A 25,905-nucleotide genomic window follows, 5' to 3' on the forward strand; every position below is an offset into this window, starting at 1 on the left:
CCCAGAAATTGGCCGATACAAACATAGTCAACTGATCTTTGACAAAGCAACAAGACAATTCAATGAAGAAAGATTAGCCTTTTCAACATCTGGACATCAATATACAAAAAATATGAATCTAGACACAGTTCTGACACTTTTCACAAAATTAACTCAACAGATCCTACACCTAAATGTAAAACCCAAAACTATAAAATTTCTAAAAGATAACATAGGAGAAAATCTTTTAATCATTTAAGATTTAATCTTAAAAGATTAAAATTATAAAATATACAATACAAAAGCAAGAACTCTGAAAGAAAAAAACTGACAAACTGGACTTTATTAAGATGGAAACTCCTGCTCTGTGAAAGACACTGTCACTAGAATGAAAAGACAAGCCACACACTGGAAGAAATATTTGCAAAACACATATCTGATAAAATAAAAAAACTTGCATGCAAAATATACAAAGAACACTTAAAACTCAACAATTTAAAAAACCACACAACTCAATTTAAAAGTAAACAAAAGACCTGAACAGTCACCTCTCTAAAGAAGATATACAGATGGGAAATATGCATACAAAATGATTCACAACATTATATGTCATTAGGAAATTACATATTAAAACAAGATACAATTACCCACCTATTAGAATACCTAAAATAAAATTTAAAAAAAAGCTGACAAACCAAATGCTAACAAAGATATGGAGTAAGAGAAACTCTCATTCATTGCTGGAGAGAACAAAAAATGGTCCAGCCACTTTTGAAGACAGTTTGGCAATTCCTTACTAAGTTAAACATCGACTTACTATATGATCCGGCAATCCCATTCCCAGGTATTTATCCAAATTAGTTGAAAACTTATGTCTACACAAACATCCACAAATAAATGTTTATGGCAGGGTTTTTTCATGATTGTCAAAATGTGGAAGGAGCCAAGATGTCCTTCAATAAATGAATGAATAAACTGTAGTGCCTTCCTAAACAAGAATATTATTTAGTGATAAAAATCAAGCTATCAAGCAATGGAAAGACATGTAGGAAATTATGACTATCCCAAAAGATTCAAAAATGAAAGTATATGATAAAAGTCAACAATTATTCATGGTCAAAACTTTTAACAGTCAGGAACTTAAGGATATATACTTGATCTGAAAAAGAAAGGATATCTATAAAAAACCTACAGCAAATACTATAGCCAATGGTGAAATATTGAAGGAATTATCTTTATAGTCAAGAACAAGACCCAACTGCTATCACCATTTCCTTTCAGCATTCTACTAGTGAGCCTAGCCATCACAATAAGACAAGAATAAGAAGCATAAGGATTAAAAAGAAACAAAACTGCCATTATTTACTACTTTTCTCTGAAAAATTCAAATGAGTCCATATATTATTAGAATTGGCAATTTAGTAAAATTCTTTCATGTAAGATCAAGCAGAAAGTTAACTTTCAATACCAAGTATAGTCAAACATGTGAAGAAATTGGAATTCTCACACTTTGATGAGGAAAGAGTAAAATTTTATAACCATTCTGGCGAACTGTTTGCCAGTATCTATTAAGCTAAATATATAATATATATAACCTATAACCAGCAGTTTTCCATCTATGTATACACAGTTGACCCTTTAACAGTACAGGTTTGAATTGCACAGGTCCTCTTGTAAGTGGGCTTTTTTCAACCAAACATGGATAGAAAATACAGTATTCACTGGGTACAAAAGCTGTGTACTGGAAATACCAATTGCAGGACCAACTTTCCATATATATGCAATTTCTGTAGGGCCAACAGTGGGACTTAAGTATGTGTGAATTTTGGTATATGTGGGAGTTCTGGAACCAATTTCCTGCATATACTGAGAGACAACTGTAATCAATGAAAATAAGTGCTTATGCCCTTCAAAAGATATAAAATAATGTTCATAGTAACTTTAGTCACAATACAAAAAATGAAAACAGAATAATAAAATTGTAATGTTGTTATATAAATAAATACCACATAGCAATGAAAAAACACAAATATGTATGACAACATGGATGAATCCTGCAGACTCAATATTGTAAACAAAGAAGGCAGAGATTAAGAAGTTCATGGCTGGGCGTGGTGGCTCACGCTTGTAATCCCAGCACTTTGGGAGGCCGAGGCGGGCGGATCACGAGGTCAGGAGATCGACACCACGGTGAAACCCCGTCTCTACTAAAAATACAAAAAAATTAGCCGGGCGTGTTGGCGGGCGCCTGTAGTCCCAGCTACTCGGAGAGGCTGAGGCAGGAGAATGGCGTGAACCCGGGAGGCGGAGCTTGCAGTGAGCTGAGATTGCGCCACTGCACTCCAGCCTGGGCGACAGAGCGAGACTCCGTCTCAAAAAAAAAAAAAAAAAAAAAAAAAGTTCATTCCATGTGATCTCATTTATATGAAGTAGAAAAAAAAGGAAAAATTAATCTCTGTTGATAGAGATCAGATTAGAGGTTCCAAGGTGAGGGGAAGCAGTATTGACTCAGAAGATAAATGCTAGAGCCTTCTGAGAGGCTGGACATAATCTATATTTTGGTCTGGGTGGCGGTTACACGGGTGTATACATGTGTAAAAATCAACCTCAATTTATTGTTTTTTAAATTTTAAATGTTAAAATCTCCTAAGTTTTATTTTAATCAACTTTATTGAGCTATAATTTATAAATATTAATAATAAATTCACAAATGTTAAATATACAATTTTATAGGTTTTGATAAATACATGCGGTTTTGTAACCACCAGCATAATAATGATATAAAGCATCTCCAACACACCAAAAATTTCCATTGTCCTCTTTTGCAGTCACTCTCCTTCATCCATCCTGGTCCTAAATAAATGCAATCATAAAGTTGGGTAGTCTTTTGTGTTTGATTTCTTTCCCTCATAACAGTACTTTATCCAAGTTGTTTTGTTGATCAGGATTTTATTTTTATTTCTTAATAGTATTATATGGGCATTATTTTTATCCATGCAGTCGTTGATAGATACTTGGGTTGCTTTTGGTTTAAGGCTTTATAAATATACCTATGATGAGCATTTGAGTAATTCTACACGTGGATATAAGTTTTAATTTTTCCGGAATAAAAACCTAGGAGTAGAATTGCTGGGCCATAAATAAATACATATCAAATTTTACAAGAAACCGCTAACCTGTTTAAAAGGTGGTTGTATCATTTTGCATTTCTACCAGCAATGTATGAGAATTTCATTTGTTCCACATTCTCACCATAATTTGGTATTTTTAATTTTAGCCATTCTAATAATGTTTTAATTTGCATATCCTTCATAAGCAATGATGTTGAGCATCTTTTCATGTGCCTATTTGCAATCTGTAAATCTTCTTTGGTGAATTGACTTTTCAAATATTTTACTCATTTCTAATTAATTTGTCTTCTTATGATTGATTTTTAAGAATTCTTTATATATTGTAGGTGCAAGTCTGTTATCAGAATATGTTTTGGAAAATATGTCTCAATCTATTTCTTACCTATGCATTTCCTTACCTTTAACGTTTGAAGAGCTAATGTTTATAATTGTGTAATATAATACTTTCTTATTTTATGGTTCACACTTTTCGTGTTCTAAGAAATCTCAGTGTAACCTAAAGTCACAAAATATTCTCCTACTTTTTTCTAAAAGTTTGAATCTTTTTAGGTCTTACATTTAGGTCTATAATCAATTTGAATTAGATGCTTGTCTTTGGTCTGAGATAAGCACTGAGGCTCATGTTTTGCCTATGAATATGCAACTATTCTAGTGTAATTTATTTTAAAGGTTATTTTCCTCATAAAATTTCCTTGGTACCTTCTTCAAAAATCAATTGACCACATATGTGTGGGTCTATATCTGGAATTTCTATTGTGGCCCATTGATCTATATATATATCTGATCTTATTCCAAACATACTTTCTTGCCAATTGTAGCTGTATAAGATTTGAAATTATGAAGAGTTAGATCTTCCACTTTTGTTCTTTCTTTTCAGAATTCTTTTGGCTATTTGAGGTCTTTACATTTTTATATAAATTTTAGAATCAGTTTGCTATTTTCTACATAAAATCTAGCTAAAATCTTAATTGGGATTACAATGAATCTACAGATGAATTGGGGGACAATTAAAAGCAAAACAATAAGTAGTTTTCCAATTCATGAACATGGTATGTCTCTCCGTTTATTTGTGTCTTTCTTAATTTCTCTCAGCAAAGTTTTGAAGTTTCTAGCGTACAATTCTTGCAGATATCTTGTTAAACTTATCTCTAAGTATTTCACTTTTTTGGTACTATTCTAAATGGTAATTTTGAATTTTAATTCCCAATTATTCTTTACTAAAATATAGAAATACAATTAGTCTTATATATTTACCTCATCTTCTGTGACCTTACTAAACTTACTTACTGGTCCTAGTAGCTTTATGGTAGATTATTTTGGATTTTTCTACATAGACAATCACATTATTTATAAATGACAATAGTTGTATCTTTCTCTTTCTAATTGGAATGCATTTCATTTCATTGTCTTGCTTTATCGTACCAGCTAAAGCCATCAGTAAAATGCTGAATAGAAATGGTAAGGGGAAATATAGTATCTTTTTTCTCAACCTTTTTCAAATGTTAGAGCAATTTTACATTTCTGGGATATATTCTACTTGGTCTACTTGTATTATCCTTTTTATATAGTGCTAGTTTCAAGTTGCTAATATTTTCTTAGAGATTTTTACATGTATGTTCATGATAACTTTTAATCTGTAGTTTTATTTTCTTATAATGGCATTTTCTGGTCTTGGTATCATGATAATTCTGGCCTCAGACTCAGTCAGAAAGTATTCCCTCTGCTTCTATTTTCTGAGAGAGTATAAATAAAATTTGGTTATATTATTCTTAAATGTTTGGTAAAATTTACCAATAAAGCCATCTCAGCCTGGAGCTTTCATCTTGTTTAGATTTTTAATCACCTATTCAATTTCTTTTGTAGATATAGGACTATTACCTATATCTTCTTGAATGAATTCTGGTAGCTTCTATCTTTAAAACAAGTTGTAAATTTCATCTATGTTGTCAAATTTATTGGCATAAAGCTATTCATAATTGTTTATTTATATGATTATATCCTCTCTTTCATTCCTGATATTCATAATCTGTGTGATTCTCCTTTTTTTCTCAGTTAGGCTATCTTGAGTCTTATACATTTTATTGATTCTTTCCTAGTACTAGATTTTGGTTACATTGATTTTTTTCCATTGCTTTCTATTATCTATTTCATTGATTTTTTTGTTTGTTTTTTGCTCTTTTTTACTTTTCTCCTTCTGCTTATTTTAGATCTATTTTTTTCAAGGTGGACGCTTAGATCATTGGCTTGAGACTTTTCTTATTTTCTAGCATAAATACTTACGGTATAAGCTATATAATATCATATAATGCTATAACCTTACCTTTAAGGATGCTTTAGTAACATCCCTCAGATTTTTATGTCATTCTAATTTTCATTCAATTCAAAATATTTTATAATTTTTCTTTTTTCATCTTTAACCCATAAGTTGTTTAGATGTTTGTTGTTCAACTTCCAAATATTTGGGGCTTTAAAAAATATCTTTCTGCTACTTATTTTTAAGTTAATTCTGTTGTTATCAGAGAAAATATTCCATGTATCTTCATAGCTCTGTGCAGCACCTCCTCTGACTGAAGATTATGCCTTTGCCTCTCTGAACTAGGAACTCTGTTTCCTCAACTCAAGGAGACTGCTGAGCTCTGTTTGGGTGTCCCCTCCCTGCACTATGACCTGGAAACTCTTCAGACGGTGACCTGGCGCATTCACTGGGCTTACCACATTTATTTTTATTCTCTTAGCAATCACTGTCCTGTGCTATACATTGCGCAATATCTGAAAACCATTGTTTCATATATTTTGTCTGTTTTCCTGGCTGTTTAAAGAAGAAGGGTAATTCTGGTTCTTTTTGCACTACCATTGCCAGAAACAAGTCAAAAACTATTTAAAGTCATATTATGTTTCATCATATACCAACAGACAGAAAATGCAACTTTAAAATGATGCCATTTACAGTTGCTGGAACAATAGATCTAGGAACATATTTAACAAAAGATATACAATTTGTAGAATATTATAAAACATGATAAAAACACATTATTTAATACCTAAACAAATGGAAGAAAAATACCATGTTAATAGATAGGAAAACTCAATAGTGTAAAATTATTTACAGACAATAAATTATCAATGAAAATTTTAATAAGTTTTATTTCACATGGAACTTAATAAGATGTTTATAACATTTGTGTATAAGAGCAAAGGACTAAGAATTCTCAGGAAACTCCTAAATAAGACCTATCGCCCAATCAGAAATCATGATTTATAATGAGTCAGATTTGCACAGTGTCTAATAGCACAATCTGTGTGAATAGATTGCCTGAGTTTCAAATCTTGCTTAGGTACCTACAATCCATTTCTTTGAGCTCAATTTCTTCATCTATATAATAACAGTGCCCACTTTGCAAGGTAATGATGAGGAATACATGAGTTAACATGTGAAAAGTGCTTGGGACAATGGCTGGCATATCATAAATATAAACATATATTTGCTATTTTTATTATCTAGCTCTAAATCACTAAGACAGCAAACAGAGAGATAGACAAGTAGACAAACAAAACATATTAAGAAACCCAGAAAAGAGTCCCACAAAAATGGAATTTTGGCAAAGCTGAGATTTCAGATCTATGGGAAAGGGTGGGTTATGGTGTGGGATGATTGATCAATCGATTATCCATGAGGAAAAAATGAACACTAAAAACAAAATGTTCATCAGCTGTAGAATGTAATATATTCATTCATTATAATATATTCATGCCATGCACCACCATAAAAAGTGAAAATGAATGAATTACAGCATGTCAGATACATACATACATAAATCTCAAAAAACATAATGCCGAGCCTAAAAAAAGTCACAGAAGAATAAATACAACTTACTTGATGACATTTATGTCGACCTTTTCAAAAGCAAAACTTAACGATATATTGATTAGAGATATATGCACATTTGTAAAACTATGAAAGAAAATAAGAGAATCATTAAAATTAAATCTAGGAAAGCTGTCACATCAGGGTCCAAGGAACATGTGACCAATTGGAAGCACTTAGAAGATTTCAAAGACTTCAAAGGGAAATGTATTATTGCTTAAGCTTGGCAATGGGTACATGTGTATTCTTTGCATTGTTTTTATCTTTACATTTTAACACATATCCTTTTTATGTCTGCGGTATTTTAAATTTTTTATTTCGAAATCATCTGAGGAGTACCAAAAAATCTGAATGACTATTGCTGGTGCTATACCAATAGTTTTATGCTTCTGTAAATAAGTGTTATGTTGAATATTTTTCACTGTATCATTGTGAAATGAACTTCTTGCTTTAACCTAAAAAATTCTGAGTTATAAATATCCCTGGACAATTCTTTCCACAAAGCAGGCTTTCAATGGGTTAGAATTAGGGGTCTCCTGAGGTCATAAAAGAGATGTCTAGTAAGTGGGAAGAAATACAGGGAGCCAAGGGCTGTGCAATAACATTAGAACATAATGAAAAATAAACTTATACTTCACAGTTTTCCTAGCTGCCCATAAGTGGATAAATTTTTTTGTCTATGATTTTTTTAGGGAGAAAAATAATGTAATCATCCAAATAATCCTACCTTAGATTAGAGATGCATGATATCTCAAAAAGAGACCTTAAGGACCTCATCTGGTTTTGTAAATTAAAACTGTCTAAAAGGAGGAGGAACATCAAACCTTTCTTTACAATGGACACTGCTCTATTTTTGTACATAAATATCTGCATTGCCTTGTTTTGTGAACATGAGCCTGCAGAGATATGAGAGGTATAGACTATTCTTACACATCATGCCATAAATTCTTCCTTTCATCTACTCTAAGGAGTATTCAGGGACTGGTGTGAGCTGCTTTTTGCTCATAAAAACAAGTACAGGGTCCTCAATGGATCTTTATTTACTCATTTAGAAAATATGGAACACTCTAGTTCAGGACCCTCTGTAATATAATTCTGGGCAAATTTTGGAAAGTCCAGAGGATTTACTAGCAAGGATTCTGAAGCCAACTGGGGGAAATTCCTCCCCCATTTTAAGAAGGATTTACTACACTTCTCAAGAAAGAAGTAATCTCCAAGAAAAATACAAAGCCAGGGCCAGAGAACCAAGGAGCCAGAAGACAAGTTCTGAAAAGATCTTCTCAGAGTCTTTATGAGACTATTTGATCTCTAGCCTTGCCCATGATGCATAGAGTGGTTGTTTGCATTTGTCTTCGTTAAAGTGGGGAGAGAGAGAAGTTTTAGGTTCCCTTACACAGGCATGTAGTATCATCTCTGTATTGCAATGTGGCTGTGTGACAATGCAAGGGAAAATGGTGGATCTGCTGGGCAGCCATGGTTAGGCCTCAGAGAGAAAACCACGTCCCTCCTCTGGTCACAGAGTCACTCTGGCCATCTTAAACCTACCTCGTGAAAACACAGCTTGCATCTAGGCATTGCCCAGGCTACCGAAACCTAGAGAGAGAGAGTGGACCGTTATCTAACCCTCATTTCATAAGAAGTTCAAGCATCAACTACATGAAAATATGAATTCAAATAATTTATCATTGTGATAAAATAGGCATAACATAAAATTCACCGTTTTAAGCATTTTTAAGTGTGCAGTTCTGTGGCATTATGTGTATTCACATTGTCGTTGATACAGTTTCGCTCTGTGTCCTCACCCAAATCGCATCTCGAATTTTAATCCCCAGGTGTCGAGGGAGGGTCCTGATGGGAGGTGACTGGATCATGGGGGTGGCTTCCCGCTTGCTGTTCTCATGATAATGAGGGAGTTCTCACGAGATCTAATGGTTTAAAAATGGTGCTTCCCACTTTGCTCTCTCTCTCCTGCCACCACGTAAGAAGTGCCTGGCTTCCTCTTCGCCTTCCACCATGATTGTAAGTTTCCTGAGGCTTCTTCAGCCATGTGCAACTGTGAGTCAATTAAACCTCTTTCCTTTATAAATTATTCAATTTTGGGCGGTTCTCTGTAGTGGTGTGAAAAAGGACTAATACAGATGTGCAACTATAATCACCATCTGTCTCCGGAACTTTTTCATCTTCCTCAACCTAAACTCTATACTCATTAAACACGAACTCCTCATTTCCCCTTCCCCAGTGCCTGACAGCCACCATCCTACTTTCTATCTGCATGAATTTGGCAACTCTAGGAAACTCACATAAGTAGGAGCATACAGTATTTGTCCATTGGTGACTGGCTTTTTTTCACATAGTATAATGTCCTCAAGGTTCATCTATATTGCAGCACATGTCAGAAGTTCCTGCTTTTTTAAGGCTAAAGAATATTCCATTTTATGTATATACCACACTTTGTTTATCCATCTATCATTGTTTCTTCATTTATCCATAGACATTAAGGTTGTTTCTACCTTTTGGATCTTGTTAATAATTCCATTATGAGCATGGTTTTACAAATATCTGTTCGAATCTTTGCTTTCATTTTTTGGGGGGTATATCCCGACAAATGGAATTGCTGGATTTTATGGTAATTCCAAGTTTAATTCTTTGAGGAACTACCATTCCATTTTCCACAGCGACTATCCAGTTTTATATTCCCACCCACAGTGCACAAGGGCTTCAATTTTTTCACATTTCCACCAACACTTACTTTCTATTGTTTCTGTTTTTTGTTTTTTCCTAACATCCACTCTCATGAATGTGGAGCCTCATTGTGCTTTTGAGTTGCATTTCTCTAATGATTAGTGATGCTGAGCATTCATTCATTCATTTATTTAGAGACGGGTCTTGCTCTGTCTCCCAGGCTGGAGTGCAGTGGCACAATTACTGCTCACCGCAGCCTTGACCTCCCAGGCTAAAGTGATCTAGCCTCCCGAGTAGCTGGAACCGCAGCATACGCCACCATATCCAGCTAATTTTTATATTTTTCATAGAGACAGGGTTTCACCGTGTTGCCCAGGCTGATCTCAAACTCCTGGACTCAAATGATCCACCCACTTGGCCTCTCAGAGTGCTGGAATTACAGGCTCACACCACTATGCCCAGCCGCTGAGCAGCTTTTTATGAGCTTACTGGCCTTAAATAATTTTTAAAGCTGTGCAATTTCACATTCAAAAAGCCATTTCTTAATTTCACTATTTGTATGTGTATGTGTCAATTCTTTATCACTTATGTGTAAAATTTATGTGGTTTGAGTAAAGAGGAAAAATGGAAATGGAATCTTTAAACACATTTAAAAAATTTGTGTTTACTTTGTTGATGATCACATGATTTTCAAAATGTTTAATGGACTCACTTTCTCCTTACTCAACCTCCATCAAAAGTTAATTAAATATGTAGAATTTTCCTAGAAGCTAAGCACACTCTTAGGTTTATTCAGTTTTGCTCATGATTTTGCATACTTCCCACTGCCATTAAATCAGAGCATTGGAAACTACAAAGGATTTCTGTAGGTAGCTCAGAAAAACAGCAAATGTGATTTGAACTACATGTCATCCCACATTTTCACAAGTGCCTACAATTTATGAAATAACCTCTTCTTTTTTTAATATTTGGCTTTCAGTAACCAGAAAAATCCAATATGTTGGATGCTTTATAGTAACTAAGAAGTTGAAGAAGGAAACTTGAAATTATACAAATGAAACCCCATCACCCTTGTCTAAGTTACAGTCAAAGAATTAATAAGCTCATCTGATTGCCTAAGTATTCATAGTTTTGTTTGGTTATTTTGTTTTGTTTTTGAGATGGAGTCTTGTTCTGTCATCCAGACTGGAGTGCAGTGGTGCAATCATGGCCCACTGCAACCTCGGCCCCCTAGGTGCAAGCATTCTTCCCATCTCAGCCTCCCAAGTAGCTGGGACCACTGCTGAGGAGTAAGTCTTGTATTTCTTGCCGAGATGGGATCTCACTATGTTGCCCAGGCTGTTCTTGACTCCTAGGCCCAAGTGATCCACCTCTTAATGTGCTGGCATTACAGGAATGAGCCACCTGGCCTCTTCATGAGTTTTATCTGTTTGTTTTCCTCCTCAGAACTATGTAAGTCTCATTAGAATCCTTTAAAGAGAGAGAGGAGACTCCATCATTGCCTCACTTGCATTTTAAAGTAAGTAAGAGGTCATGCCCATTAGAGTCACAAGTGTGTAAAACTTCAGGGATAAATCTGAATATATATTACTATTATTACTAATAAGTCCTAAGAACAACTTTCAAGTCACCCAGCATTTTGGGGTTGTTGTGCTTTAATGCTTTAAATTATACTTTCAACAATGTCACTGGAGACCACCCTAATAAGAAATAGCTTATTTTTACTTCAGGATTCTACTCTCAAATATAAAATTTTAACTTGCACTGAGAGCCAAGATAATTCTTAAAATGGCACATGGAAAAACTGTGACTACAAAACTCCAGCCTCCATCACAACCTGGCTGTCTAACACATTTTTGTACAACTTTTCAAACTGCTTCTAAATCCACTGTTGGTTCAGATAAGTCGTTCAGCCTTCTATGTAAGGGAGTGTTTTGCAATAAAAACCCAAAAAAGTTCCTCTTGGCACTGACAATTTTATAACATAATGAAGCATGTCCTAAATAATTTTAAGATTCTTTTACAATATAGAAGCACAGATGGGTGACATCATGGTATAAGGCAACTTTTACTGAAATCATAAAAAAATGCTTTTTAAAGGGTTCTTAGAAATTAGAGCTGTTAAATCAAGAAATCTTTCTGTAGCATTTGACTAGAAAATTGAGGAATCTAAACTTACAAGCCTTTGTCTTGAACCTAGGAAGCATGAAAAATCTTATAGGATAAATGCAGACCACAAATTCAGTTATCCAAGCACTCAAACCATGCCTCTCTACATATGGCCACCTATATAAAGTAACTATCAGTGTAAAGTGGCAAAGCGTGACATAATCCAAATAGCTAAAGAGGTGGACCTTGCTCCTGTTCCCACTATGTTTTATAATTAAGTTAGAATCAATATTGGCTATTCTTGGAGACCGTCATGACACTTACCTCAAGTCCCTCGATGTGATACAATGTCCAAATAGTAGAGTGAGATAAATTTAAGAAATTGTTCACATCTAGGTTTGGAACCAGAACAGAGTTCACCCATCTAGACACAAAGGGAGGCAAAATATCCATATAGCAGGTATTGGTCAAGGGGACAGAAATCAGAATACTATTCATACATGGTTTTAATTGGCTGCTACTGAACAGGTGTCAACAAAGTACTGCCGAATCTGTCCAGCCACCTGTTTTTACAAATAAAGTTTTATTGGAACACAGCCTTGCCCATTCATTGACATTTTGTCTATGGCTATTTTTATGCACCAGTGGTGAAGCTGAATAGTTGAACAGAGGCCGTACAGTTCAAAAAGCTGAAAATATTTACTGTTTGGCCCATTACAGAAAAAGTTTGCTGTAGAACATTCTGCTAGGATATCAAGCCAATCTTAAGGCAGGACCAAGTAGAAAAACTGGATTAAGCCAGGATGAAGTAGGACATTGGTATTTTGTAACCATTAAAATTATTACCTTTAATTGATATGCATTCTTACAATTGTCAGAGTGCTTTCGCATTCATTATCCCACTTGATTGTTGGAAGAACCCTGTAATATAAACAGGGTGGTTGCCACAACACATTTTTCAAGGTGATTTGGCCCTGAGAGGTGAAGTGTTTTCTCCTGGATTACATAAGAAGTGGGGGTCTTCTGGCACGGTGAGCTTAGAAGTCAAACAAAGCTGGCCAGGTGTGGTGGCTTATGCCTGTAATCCCAGCACTTTGGGAGCCCAATGTGGGGCGGATCGCTTGAGCCCAGGAGTTCGAGACCAGCCTGGGCAACATGGGAAAACTCTGACTCTACAAAAAAATACACACACAAAAAAATAGCCAGGCATGGTGGCTCATGCCTGTGTTCCCAGCTACTCAAGAGGCTGATGTGGGAGGATCACCTGAGCACAGGAGGTTGAGGCTGCAGTAAGCCATGAGCACACCACTGCACTCTAGCCTGGGCAATAACGTGAGACCCTGTCTCAAACAAAAAAAAAAAAAAAAAAACAAGTAGAAGTCAGACAAAGCTTACCAAGTTACTAGGTTGTTTGCCTTGACATCTGGTCAGAAAGCAAGATCAGGAGGCAGGGCAAAGGTGAAAGTTCAAGAAGCCCAGCAGACACTGTGCTCAGGCACCTTACACCTCAGGAGAAGACGCAGACATTCTGGAGCGTGTTTCCCCACTGACCTTTGCCGAGGCTTGCTGGCTGCACACAGGAAGCTGTTCTGCTCACATCCTCCAGGCTGCTGCCTTCCCATCTGCTCTTCAACACAGGATGTTGTTCTCCCAGATCAGAGCTGCTGGATTCCCATGACACGACGCTCATGCACACATCCTATCTGGGGATGCTTTGCAGCCACCCAAGTGCAGTGCATTTTGGGGTCTGGCACACAGCATCCAAGATGACAGAGGCACTCTTCCCAGGTCACCGCTGTGACTGAACAACCAGTCTATGTTCACACTCAGTGTTTATGTAGATTGCGGCCAGACTTTTTGCTTTGTCGAGAAGAGGGCAAATTCTAGGGCCAGACTGACTGAGTTCAATTCCTGCTCCTGTACTTAGTATCTGTGAGATCTTGGGTGAGTTTCTGGGCCTCTGAGAGTTTCAGTTTGCTCATCTGTTAAATGGAGATAATAATGGTATCTACCTTGTCAGGTCACCATGAAGGATAAATGACTTAGGACAGTGTTGGGCATATAGTAAGTGTACAATAAATGCTAGCAATTGTTCTTAATGATCATTACTGTCTCAAGGAGAGCCAGGGCCCTGCCACAGCCTGTAGCATTTTCTTCTAGGGAGGCAATTTTTTGTCTTGGGGTACCTGATGCCTTTATACCCTCAGTTGGATGTACATTGTCACCAAGATATTTGCTTACATCTTGCAGATTGGAAAGCAGATAGAACTTTGGAAAAAACACTCCATATCTGCAACACTAACGTGCTGATACACTGGGAAGAGACTAATCACTCCAGCTTCTGAGGCAGAGTGTAGCTTCAGGGCCAATTAGTATCACCAGCTCATGATGGAAACCCCAGTTAGACGCTGCACAGTGAGGTTGTCACGTGAGGTTCTTCTTAGGCACCATGAAGAAATGAGGGAGGGTATTCCCTTATACATGATCTCTATTTCCATGTTCAAAACTGCAAGAAAGTTTGTTTAAAGCCCATAAGAAGAATTTAGGTTAGCTATAAGAAAGAACTAGTAAGCATGGAGATTTCATGTGCTGCCATAAAAGCAAAGTTGGCTATGCCTTTGGGATTTGGAAAACAGAATGGAGTTAGAGAGGTGTGAGGCAGCTCAAAGCTAGGCATTGCTGAACCAGGAGAGCACAAGAGATCCTCAGAGCCAGCCCCCGGCTATGGATGGAAGGAACAGTCATGCGTGAGCAACCACTGGTGTCAAATCCTGCCAGAAAACGGAAGTGCACATTACCAGGTAGAGCTGCCCATTAGAGCCCAGGTGAAGGCCAGCTGAGCACAGGTTTACTGCAGGCTGTGGCCTCGAACCAGCCCCAGGGAGGAGATCCCCAACAGTCGCCTCCTTCACTGTGGTAGCCAAAGATCATCCCTAAGCCAGGGCAGCTCAGGCAGTTACAAAAGCAGAATCCGGGAGATTTAGCAAAGGTTCAGAAGCCAGGAAGAGAGTTCATGGGAAGGGCTAGCCCCGTATTTGGAATACCGTAATGTTCTCTCTCTTTGGTGAGGATTTACGTCAACAGAAAGGATTTCCAGACAGGTATGGAGGCATCCAGTCACGAAACTAAATAGAGACATATGTGGGGAGGGGGTCAGGGAGGCCCAAAAGTACAGTGAATAATTAAACAGTGATATCACTGAAGATGGTTCAGGAAGATGTTCATGCTGAAAAAGTGATGGCAGCTGGATTTGGAATAGACAGGTGTATTTGTCTATTTGCATTGCTATAAAGGAATACTTGAAACTGGGTAATTTATAAAGAAAAGACGTTTATTTGGCTCACGGTTCTGCAGGCTGTACATGAAGCATAGTGCCAGCATCTGCTCCCGGTGAGGCCTCCAGAAGCTTGCAATCATGGCAGAAGGTGAAGGGGAACGAGCAAGTGACATGGCAAGAGAGAGAGCAAGACAGAGAGGGGAGGGCCCAGACCATTTTTAAACAACCAGATCTCACGTGGACTAATAAAGTGAACTAATAGAGTGAGAACCCACTCATTACCACGAGGATCACAACAAGCCATTTATGAAGGATCCACCCCCATGACCCAAACACCTCCACTAGGCCCACCATCAACATTGAAGGTTGAGACTTGGATGGGACATACATCCAAACTAAATCAATGGGGTAAGCACTTAGAATTTTTTTTTTTTTTTTGAGACGGAGTCTTTCTCTGTCCCCCAGGCTGGAGTGCAGTGGCGCGATCTCGGCTCACCACAACCTCCACCTCCTGGGTTCACGCCATTCTCCTGCCTCAGCCTCCCGAGTAGCTGGGACTACAGGCGCCCACCAACACGCCCGGCTAATTTTTTGTATTTTTAGTAGAGACGGGGTTTCACCAGAGCCAGGATGGTCTCAATCTCCTGACCTCGTGATCCGCCCACCTTGGCCTCCCAAAGTGCTGGGATTACGGGCTTGAGCCACCGCACCCGGCCAGCACTTAGAATTTTTAAGCAGGGAGAAAACTCCCAGTCCTCTCCTTTCTGAATAGGCCAAAGGATGATCAGGCCAATTCCAGAGGTGCTGACAGTGAAATCGTGAGACACAGGGAGAAGATCCATAGGGCCCTGGAGAGCAGAGGCTGTCACCAGCACATGCAGGAGGCTTGTTACAAAGTCTTAAGGAAAAGGCAAATGTCAAGGTTCAGTGTGTTGAATCCTGCTAGGATTAGGTCATTGTGGGGAGATACTAGCCCAGAAGGGACCACACATAGGAATAAAACCCAGTCCCGGCACAGTGGCTCATGCCTATAATCCCAGCACTTTGGGAGGCTGAGGCAGGAGGATCACCTGAGGTCAAGAGTTTAAGACTGGCCTGGCCAACTTGGTGAAACCCCATTTCTATTAAAAAAAAAAAAAAAAAACTAGCCAGGCATGGTGGCAGGTGCCTGTAATCCCAGCTACTCAGGAGGATGAGGTGTGAGAATCACTTGAACCCAGGAAGCAGAGGTTGCAGTGAGCCAAGATTGTACCACTGCACTCTGGCCTGGGCAATAGAGCAAGACTCTGTCTCAAAAAAAAAAAAAAAAAAAAAAAAAAAAAGGAATATAACCCACGAATTCAAAGTAAACCTCAGAGCAAACCTGATCAGCTGGTGAATGATCTCAGTCTGGAGGTCTTAGGCTCTGGAGTAGATGGGCAAGTTGCCTGTTGATCACAGGAGACAGACTGTCTATTCCAGATTAAAGCAGCATTCTTGGAATAAGCTTTATAGGTGTGTACTATTCCCGAGTGAGACAGGGTTTGTTCTCTAGAAACTGGTCTTTTACCCTGAGATTACTCACAATTCAAACAATATCTTCGTGATCTAATGGCTACTTCCTTATTTTTGGACTCAAACTGATGATAAAAATAACATAGACTCTACAAACTCTTCTCTTTCCTTTTTTGCTTTGGTGCTGGGAAGCTCACAGCCAAATTTCTTTTCCTCCAGACTCTGTGATTATTCGTTTCTTATTTTAATGTCACACAAATTTTATCTTAGTAGTGTATGTATTTTGCAAGCCAACTCACATCCTTTGTTAGGAATGAGGTAAGGATAGAAACAAATTAATAAAACCTCTCTTCTTTATTTCCGCCTTTTTTTTTTGTAAGGGTTTTTTTGTTGGGCAGGCTTGAAACTATATGACCAAGCATATGTTTCTGTGTCACCTTTCTATTCTTTCTTTGGTTTAAAATGAAAATATACCCTGCATTGTTGACCATGGCTCCTTTGTTCAGCCTTTATGATGGCCTGAGGGTTTGATATACACTAAAATGACAAAGCATTTCAGGAAACCTCCATTGAGTGGAGAAGAAAAATAATAAACCACGTGCTGCTCTTCAATGCGCTTTAAAATACTGACTTTGTGGGTGAACCAGCTTTATTTAAACAGATGCATGAGTTTTGGTACAGACATGTGAAGTCTGTTTCTTGAGTGACAGAGGATACGTTTGCCCTAAGTATTACAGCTCAAACCAAGCATGCTCACCGAAACTCTGATTAGGTGACAAGTGAAATGACCTTGGTGTTCTCAGGCAGGTTCCCCAGTGTCCCCATAAAGGGACATAACCTGTTTATGGCAGGTAGTCCCTACAAAATGGAAGGAGCAAAAATGAGTGAGCAGCCCTGCAAGTGACCTATCCCCCTAAGGTGCAGTAGCACCTGGGAGGGCAGCTGAGGAAAGTTGGATCCAGTCGTTGCTAGCAGGGGCATGGGGAAGGGAGACGGCTTCCAGTGGCTCAGACAAGCAGCTGATTCCAAAGCCCACTGGGCATGACAATCACATGAGAATTGCTTTTTTTTTTTTTTTTTTGAGACAGGGTCTCGCTTTGTCACCCAGGCTGGAGTGCAGTAGCACAATCTCAGCTCACTTCAACCTCTGCCTCCCGGGCTCAGGTGATCCTCCTGCCTCACCCTCCTGGGACTCCAGGCATGTGCCACCATGCCCGGCTAAGTTTTGTATTTTTCATAGAAACAAGGTTTCACCATGTTGGCCAGGCTGGTCTCAAACTCCTAACCTCGAGTGATCCACCCACCTCGGCCTTCCAAAGTGCTGGGATGACAGATGTGAGCCACCGCACCCAGCCGAATATTGCTTTTGTAAATATCTGGGACCCTGTCTTGGGCTTTTTCCAGAAATTCTAATTCATTGGGCCAGAGATGGAGCCTAGAAATGCTGATTTTTTTTAGAGGTTCTCCAGCCGATTCTATAGTCTCTCAGGTTTGGAAAAATCACCATGGCCTAAAGAGAGCTGCCTTAGCCACCCTCCACTCCACCCGCACCCCAGCAGTGCAGACATCTATGTCATACATATGTATATATTCTGTCGATATACACACAGTCCCCAACATATGATAGTTCAACTTAGGATTTTTTCACTTTACAATGGGGGAAACAATAGGCATTCAGTAGAAACCATACTTTGAATTTTGAAATGTGGTCTATTCCCAGGCTAGTGATATACGATGCAATACTCCCTCGATATGCTAGGCGGCAGCAGCGAGCCACACCCCCTGGTCAGCCACACAATTGAGAGTGTAAACGACAGATACTCTATAGTGTTTTGTGTGGCCAAACGGTTTTCCCAACTGTAGGCCGCTGTAAGTGTTCTGGGCAGGTTTAAGGCAGGCTTGGCTAAGCTATGATGTTTGGTAAACTAGGTATATCCAATGCATTTTTGACTTACCCTGTTTTCAACTTTCAATGGATTTATCAGGACCTACCCCCATTGTACGTCAAGGGACATTCGTATATACATATGTGTGCATACAAATGAATATATATACATATTTATATATGGCCATATCCATGTGTATCTTCTTGGCATTATATACACATATATACATATATACTCACATATATATACATATATATGTGTGTGTGTGTGTGTGTATATATATATATATATGTATCTCCCACTGGCTCTGTTTTTCTGGGGAACCCTGACTAATACAAATCCCAATTCTACAAGTGGCCTATAGCATAATCACCTTGATTTTTCCCCTCCCCTTTGTAAAATTAGTCTAATTACACTGGCTCTCCCAGAGAAGGAAAGTGTGCTATAATGAGACGTCATTCTATTCCTCTGAAATGTTTCTATCCACACTGCATGGGATAAAACCACCTGTTTTAAATGGTGTCAAGATGCAGTCACACTTCTTTCCTGGCACTGATCCTTCCAGCCAGCTTCCCAGGCCAAAGTCCTTTGCCAGGTGCCACAGCCCTCGAAGTCATGTGATTTGTATCCACCAGGGTCCAAGCTATGTCGCTGTCAGTCATTATTCTGAGGCATAATCTAAAATGTGAGCCTGGTCTCTGGAGTAGCCACTTGGCTAGTGGGTGGAGAATCCTGACTGGTTCCTCTCTCCTCCATCCCTGCACAATTGGAATGCTCTTCATTTGACAGCCTCTAAAGTAGCCGAGGTTAGTTTCTTTGTGAAATCTATTCCTGAAAAGAAAGGCGACTGCTAATACGATGAGGGAACTGAAGAAACCTGAAGAAGCATGAGAAAGCGATGGTTCTTGGGCAGACATAAAAGATAATTTGGAGAAATGAAAGCATGGACTTTCTTATTTGGACAGAATTATTAAGCGTAAAGGGCTCACTTAAATTTTGTAGTTATGCTTTACTAAATTTAATGGGGTGGATCTTATGATACAGCAGTATTTGCAAATGTAGTGGTTCATTACATTTGCAGGACACTTCTCATAATATTAACGGTTTACTCTCACATTTTTTCCTCCCAGTTTATAGGGCTGAGATTATGAGTGTGATCCTACTACGGACTCTGTGGTCTGAGTGAAGAATGACTTTGTAACTGACATTTTTTATAAGGCTGTGCTAGACCTGTTAGGAATCATTAAAACTGAAGTTTTGAAAAGACGGGCTAAGGAAAGTATTTATTGAGTGCTACCATGTGCCCAATAAGGTGCAGAGTTGTCATTTCAGTTGATCTATGTAGTAACTCTACATGGCAAAAATTACTATCCCAATTTTAATAACGAAAAGCCAGAGAAGGTAACTTGCCCAGGACTGGGCCCACATTTAGAATTTAGAGGTCACTCCTGTTCCCATTGATTCCAAAACTTATACTCTTTCCAGCACATAACTGCATCTGATAAAGTGCTAAGTAGCTTCAAATTTATCAACTGTAAATGGGGAATAGCACGGTATTTACACTTGGAGTGGAGTTATACGACCACATCTTCCCAGAACGTTTTTATAGTTCATAGAGAGTTTGTGTAGACTCTCCCCAAGGGAACACAGAATAATCGAGGTTGGAAACAGCTTAACCTCAAGTCATAAAAATCACTGACATGGGAAACTAAGAGGGAAAATGGTTATCCTTAGTGGAGGAGAGGTTGTATGCTTCTGGTATGGACTACATGTTCAATTGGTGGAAGGAATGTTTTCAGCCTTGAAAAATGTGACCCCTTGAACACATTTGATTTTTACATCACGACTATTGTTTTTTGTAAATCAGGCTAAGTACAAGTATTTGTTAGAATAAACTCCAAACTCTTTAAACGGTAAAATAATTTATATCTCTTTCCCTGACTCTCTCTCTCTGACGTACACACATATGCACATACACACATACATACACATCCCATAACACATCACACAGACACACAATTGCCCATTTTATCAATTAGTCGGTACCCTATGGCAGCCCGAAGAGGTTGGAAATTACATTCTTCTGCTTTCTTACTTTGTCATGGTGCTGTGCCTGTTCTGTAAACAGCAGGAGAAGTAATTACGTAAGGTGGGCATTCGTTACACGGTCACCTCTTGGAATACACTATAGGAATGTGCTAAAGCAAGGAAATATTTGCTTGAACTAATGCCTGGAGACTGAACGTGGTATGCACTTCATAATAATATAAACCACACATCTGGCTCATTTTTATGTATTGTACCTGAGTGGGTGGGGTAATGTTTACATTATTTTTCCACTTCTAGGCTGTCTGCTGTGTAGTCTGTGCATGCAAGGGAGTATCGTGTGTGTGTGTGTGTGTGTGTGTGTGTGTGTGCATGTTTCATATTCCCTATTGCAGCATCTGCCGTTTGCTCTGAATTGGAGCATTTACCATTGCAGAACTGTCACCGGCATCTTAGAAAACAGATTTACATTCCACAGGTCCTGTAAATGGGCTACGGGGCTGCATGATGCCTTGTGTTTAAAAGAGATCCAAGTGGCAGCCCAGCACTTTCCGTCCAGCTGCACTTCATACTGTAACTGTGTCCGTTGAAAAGTGAAGCTCAAAGGATTTTTTAGAATCTGCTGCCCCAGCAGGTAACATTCTGGAGTTGTTTTTTTTTCTTTCTTTCTTGTTGTTTTTTCTGCCATTTAAAATGTCCAAACCCTCTCGCTTGGCTAGACCTTTCTTCTCTAATGCAGCTTCTAAGCTGCCATCAGCTAGGCGGGATGATTTGAACAGCAAACAGAAAAAAAACAGCTTAGGTGAGAAGATTTTGAGAACTGGGAGTGAAGGAAATTTGGTCAAACAGCAGCAGGTGCAAACGGCGGCAACTCCTGCCCAGCGGAAAGCTACACCACACAAAGGTAATGTTTGAAATCCACTGCTTTTGTGAGCGTTTGCTTAGAAACTTCCTGCTTAACAATACTGACCAGAAACTTCACTGAATGAGACTTTCATGGCTTCAAAACTTATCCATTTGATTGAATGTGAAATTTTCTAAAATCCTGGAGTGCGTTGCTAAAAATAACCAATAATTATTAGGAAGATGGAGGTGATAGAACTTTCTGTCATTAATTAATGAATGAGATAAGAAATGCTGATTGTTTTCACTTGTCTTTCAGAATAATAGATTTTATTCTTGATCGTGTTTTGTAGTCTTTCATAATCCAATCATATTCAAAGTTTCTTACCCTTTACCTATATGAATAGAAACAAAAAAAAGAAGGAAATTGTTCTAAAATCTCATCATTAACCAGCAACGGAAGTGTCGTGTCGCATGCTTAATTGTTTACAGTCTCTTTTAAAAATGAATTGTATTTGAAAATACTAATGTATGGTTCCTTGAAAAGCATGATAAAAATTCCTGCTAGTGTTGTTACCTGGAGCATTTAAATTAGCCTTCTCAGGTGAATGTTGGAACGTTTCACCTAGCAAGAGTGTTGGTGGATATTTGCCCAGGAATTAAGAAATGTAATAACTAAAGCTATCTGTTATTTTAGCATATGTAATCACAGAGGGCAATGAAATCATAGCTAAAAATATAATAGTAATTTCCTCCATTGTACCAAGAACTACATATTAAATCACTAAGCAGCATTTATAATACTTATTTTAATAGAGTTTGAGTTCTCTACTACCAATGTAATATTTGGCCCTGTGATTTTATAGTAAGATAAAAAATTGTTTTAATATTCTCATTCTTATAACTGGGAGTTTTTATTTTCTAAAAAGTCTATTTTATAATTTTAAACCTGACCTCTTCTCCATTAAAAACGATGACAAACAAACATGCAATGATACACTTTTGTGCCCTGTACTCTTTCGAAGATGTAAGTATCTGTCTGGAAAATTTTAAGTTTTCCCTTAGTTTTATTATTATTATTTCATCCACTGTGATCAATGACATGCTTGTATAAAAAAACAGAGACCAAAATGCTTCATAAAAGGCACGTGCAATGAACACTAGAAGACCTTAGAAGTATTGACAGAAGTGGCTGAATAGAATGAATTTTGGCTGCATAAAAGAAAAACTTTCTTTTCTGTTAGACTAAGTATAAAAATCTGAAAAATTCTTAGAAAAGGAATGTCAACTACCTCAACCTAAAGAGTGTCCAAACATTTATACAGAATATATCCTTTTTAAAACAAATAATCCGAGGCTCGGTGCTTATTCCAAAGATTTATTCAAAATGCTGACCTTTTCATGGCAACCTGTGAGAACATTTTTGAATAGACTTAGTGGGTGAAAAAAATTTTCTTTGATAACAGGTTTGGGTTAGGATTAGTTCAAAGTCATTTAAAACCAAGAGTGAGTATTAAAGTCCAAGATCAATATAAATAAGACATACTTTTGTAAAATAAATAAACAAACTGGGGGTAAATTATAAAATAATAAGTTGGGGGATTTTTTGAGTTTCTCTGAGAGGAAAAGGAAGTATTCTACCACCAGACATTTTGATACTGGCAGCAGGACTGGATTATTTTTGAAAGATGTCATCATCACATATATTTGTTTTTATTCTTTAATCAGTATTTAAATCCAACACATTGTATCATATAGTACCAATAGAAACCTTTAATAGTTGGCAAACTGGACTATGAGTCTCTAAGATAGCTCTGTTGCATTAAGCTTTCACAGAACGTGGTTGTCGTGAGATCAAGAAATCCAATAATAGCCACACCATCTGAGATTTATGTTGAATTGATGTGGCGTTTTTTGCCCTCATCACTAAGATTTTAGTGTTAGTTCTTTAGAATGTTTATTTCATTTGGTCCACAAGGTTTAGCTTAATCTTGATGCAGCTTATCGTGTGTCAGACTTTATTTCTCTCTTGTGTAATTTGTTAAATGAGGGCACCCTGATACATTTCTGACTTTTTTTTTTTAAGTGTGTCTCCCATTTAGTGTATTTCTTAGATTAGTGTAGTGAGCCTTCCTTTCACCTCTTTTCCGTGCTCCCCTCTCCGCTTCTTAAATTTTCTCTTCCGTACTTTTATTTGGGTATTAAAATGTTGATAATAGTTATGTTTGGTTATCATAATTACTTTTCCATCATGCATCTATAGGCTAATTCTAAAAGTTGAAAATCAGTAAAGTGTGTAACTAATATGACCTCATAAATCTTTTTATTACTAAGCTGAAAAGTGTGCTAAATCATTTTCTCTTGCAGTTTTAAATTCTTTAGTCTTCTGTCCTCAGCATCTCTATCCTCCAAAGGACTGTATGGTCATGGTTATATTCATAGAACGCCCCTTTTTTTCTAGATACTTTTCTCTGCATCCCTCAGTCCTTCTGCCCTGCTCTTTCCTGCCTGATTTCTAGAACTCCTGGACAGGTATCTCTTACTTTCCATTTTGCGAAAGCACATTCCCAAGAAGCTTAAGGAAAACTAAATGACAGGTAAACTTTCTAAATGTTTGCATGTCCAAAAAACAACTTTATTTTATTTTCACATTTCAATGATACTTTGGACAGGCATAGAGTTTTAGACCAAAAATAATTTTTTCCTCATAATGTTAAAGGCCTTTCTCCATTGTCTTTTGAGATCTAGAAGTGTTGATGAGAAGTCCTGTGTTGTTCAAAGATTCACAGTTTCCTTTGTAGGTGATTTTTTTCTCTCTCTCTCTTGAAGCTTTAAGGATCTCCTTCTTTATCCTTGATGTTCTGGAATTTCACTGAAGTATTTAAAAGCATAGGTGTTTTAGTCATTCATTTTGGTTTGATGGGCTGTTTCAGTTTGAGGAATAATGGCCTTCGGTTCTATGTATTCTTTCCTATCAATTCTTTGATAATTTCTTTCTCCGTATTTGCTCTAGTTCTCTCTTTATGGACCTCCTAGGAGTTGGCTCTTGAATCTACCACATCAATTTTTCTGATATTCATCTTTCCCTTATATTTTTAAGGTTTTATCTCTTGAGTTTTTCTAGGAGATTTTCTTAATCTTATATTCCAACTCTTCTGCTATCTAGTTTTGATCATCATCGTATTTTTAATTTCCAAGAAGCTTTTTAAATTGTGATTATTTGGGGACCAAAACACATGGCGTTATTTTCTGTATATAAGCAACATATTCGTGTGCTTCATTTACCTAATGTACTTATCATTGCCTGTTCCGATCTGATGGCACCATATACCCATGTTTCATGATGAGGGTAACCATATCAGTGTGCTACTGGTGTGTTTTTATTCTAAAGCAATGGTCTGAATTGACCCCTAGAACAGAAGATCCTGGCAATCAATAATCCTTAGGACAACAGCCTTGAAACACATGTTCGCCTATGGAGAATATTTTCATGATACAAACCCACCAAATGGAAAGTGAATGTTGAAGTGTATGTGTTGATATATGTCAACAATTTTATTCAGGATGAGAATATGAGCCAATATCTTAGAATGTGGCATTTCTTCCTGCGCTTTCTGATTCCTCTGACCCTAAATTGTTTTGTCCTGATCTTATTTGTTTGTTTATTTATTTATTTATTTATTTTATTTATGTTTAACTTTTAACTGTTCTAAAGAACAACACTCTTTAGAAGAGGATATAAATACTGACTTCAAACTTGGTTTGAAAAAACAGCTTCCATCTCTTATATATTTGTGATGATGATGATGATGATGATGACGACGACAACAATGATACCTAACCTCTATTGGGCTCTTCCTATGTGGCCAGCACACTTCTAAGCACATTATAAATACACTGACGCATATAGTCCTCACAAGGATCCTGTGTTGTAGTCCTATTGTTATTCCAATTTTGCTGATGAGGAAACAGACAGAGAGTGTATTGGTCCATTCTCACACTGCTGTAAAGAACTATCTGAGACTGGGTAATTTATAAAGAAAAGAGATTTAATTGACTCAGTTCTGCATGGCTGAGGAGGCCTCAGGCAACTTACAATCATGGAAGACGAAGGAGAAGCAAGCACATCTTACCATGGTGAAGCAGGAGAAAAAGAGTGCCACACTTTTAAACCATCAAATCTCATTAGAATTCACTCACTATCACAAGAAAAACAAGGGAGAAATCCGCCCCCATGATTCAGTCACCTCCCACCAGGCACTTCCCCTGACACATGGGGATTACAATCTGACAAAAGATTTGGATGGGAACATAGAGCCAAACCGTATCACAGAGTTTTGAGTTATTTTCCCAAGATCGCGCAGACAACAAGAAGTAGAGCCGGAATTCTAATTCCAGCGGTTTTGAGCCTTGTACTTGCACATTTCACTGTGATGCTAGACCACCTTTCTACACAGAAAAGCAATTCACTCATCAGAGAAGTTAATAAAATGAGTTAACACTTTGCGATCGGTTAGCTAGTTCCTGAAAAATCTTTCTGGTGGCACTCTGTAATTCAGAATAAGCTCCTCTGTTTTCAGCGTTTTTATTTAT

At 37.7% G+C, this 25,905-nt stretch overlaps 1 protein-coding gene across 2 annotated transcripts in view; it reads left to right on the forward strand.

Annotated features, from left to right (window-relative positions):
* KIAA1217 (KIAA1217 ortholog) overlaps positions 1-25,905 on the forward strand; it is an 888,358-nt gene that overhangs the window by 349,927 nt on the left and 512,526 nt on the right. The window contains exon 1 of one of the 2 annotated variants that reach the window (XM_063637259.1): positions 21,277-21,373. The exons of the other annotated variant lie outside the window; for it this stretch is intronic. The gene's annotated coding sequence lies outside the window, so the exon portion shown is untranslated. Of the gene's footprint in view, positions 1-21,276; positions 21,374-25,905 lie in introns of those variants that run through there. 2 annotated transcript variants of the gene reach the window in all.

Source organism: Symphalangus syndactylus, chromosome 4 (genome assembly GCF_028878055.3).
Source record: "Symphalangus syndactylus isolate Jambi chromosome 4, NHGRI_mSymSyn1-v2.1_pri, whole genome shotgun sequence".
In the NCBI taxonomy this organism is placed as follows: Eukaryota; Metazoa; Chordata; class Mammalia; order Primates; family Hylobatidae; genus Symphalangus; species Symphalangus syndactylus.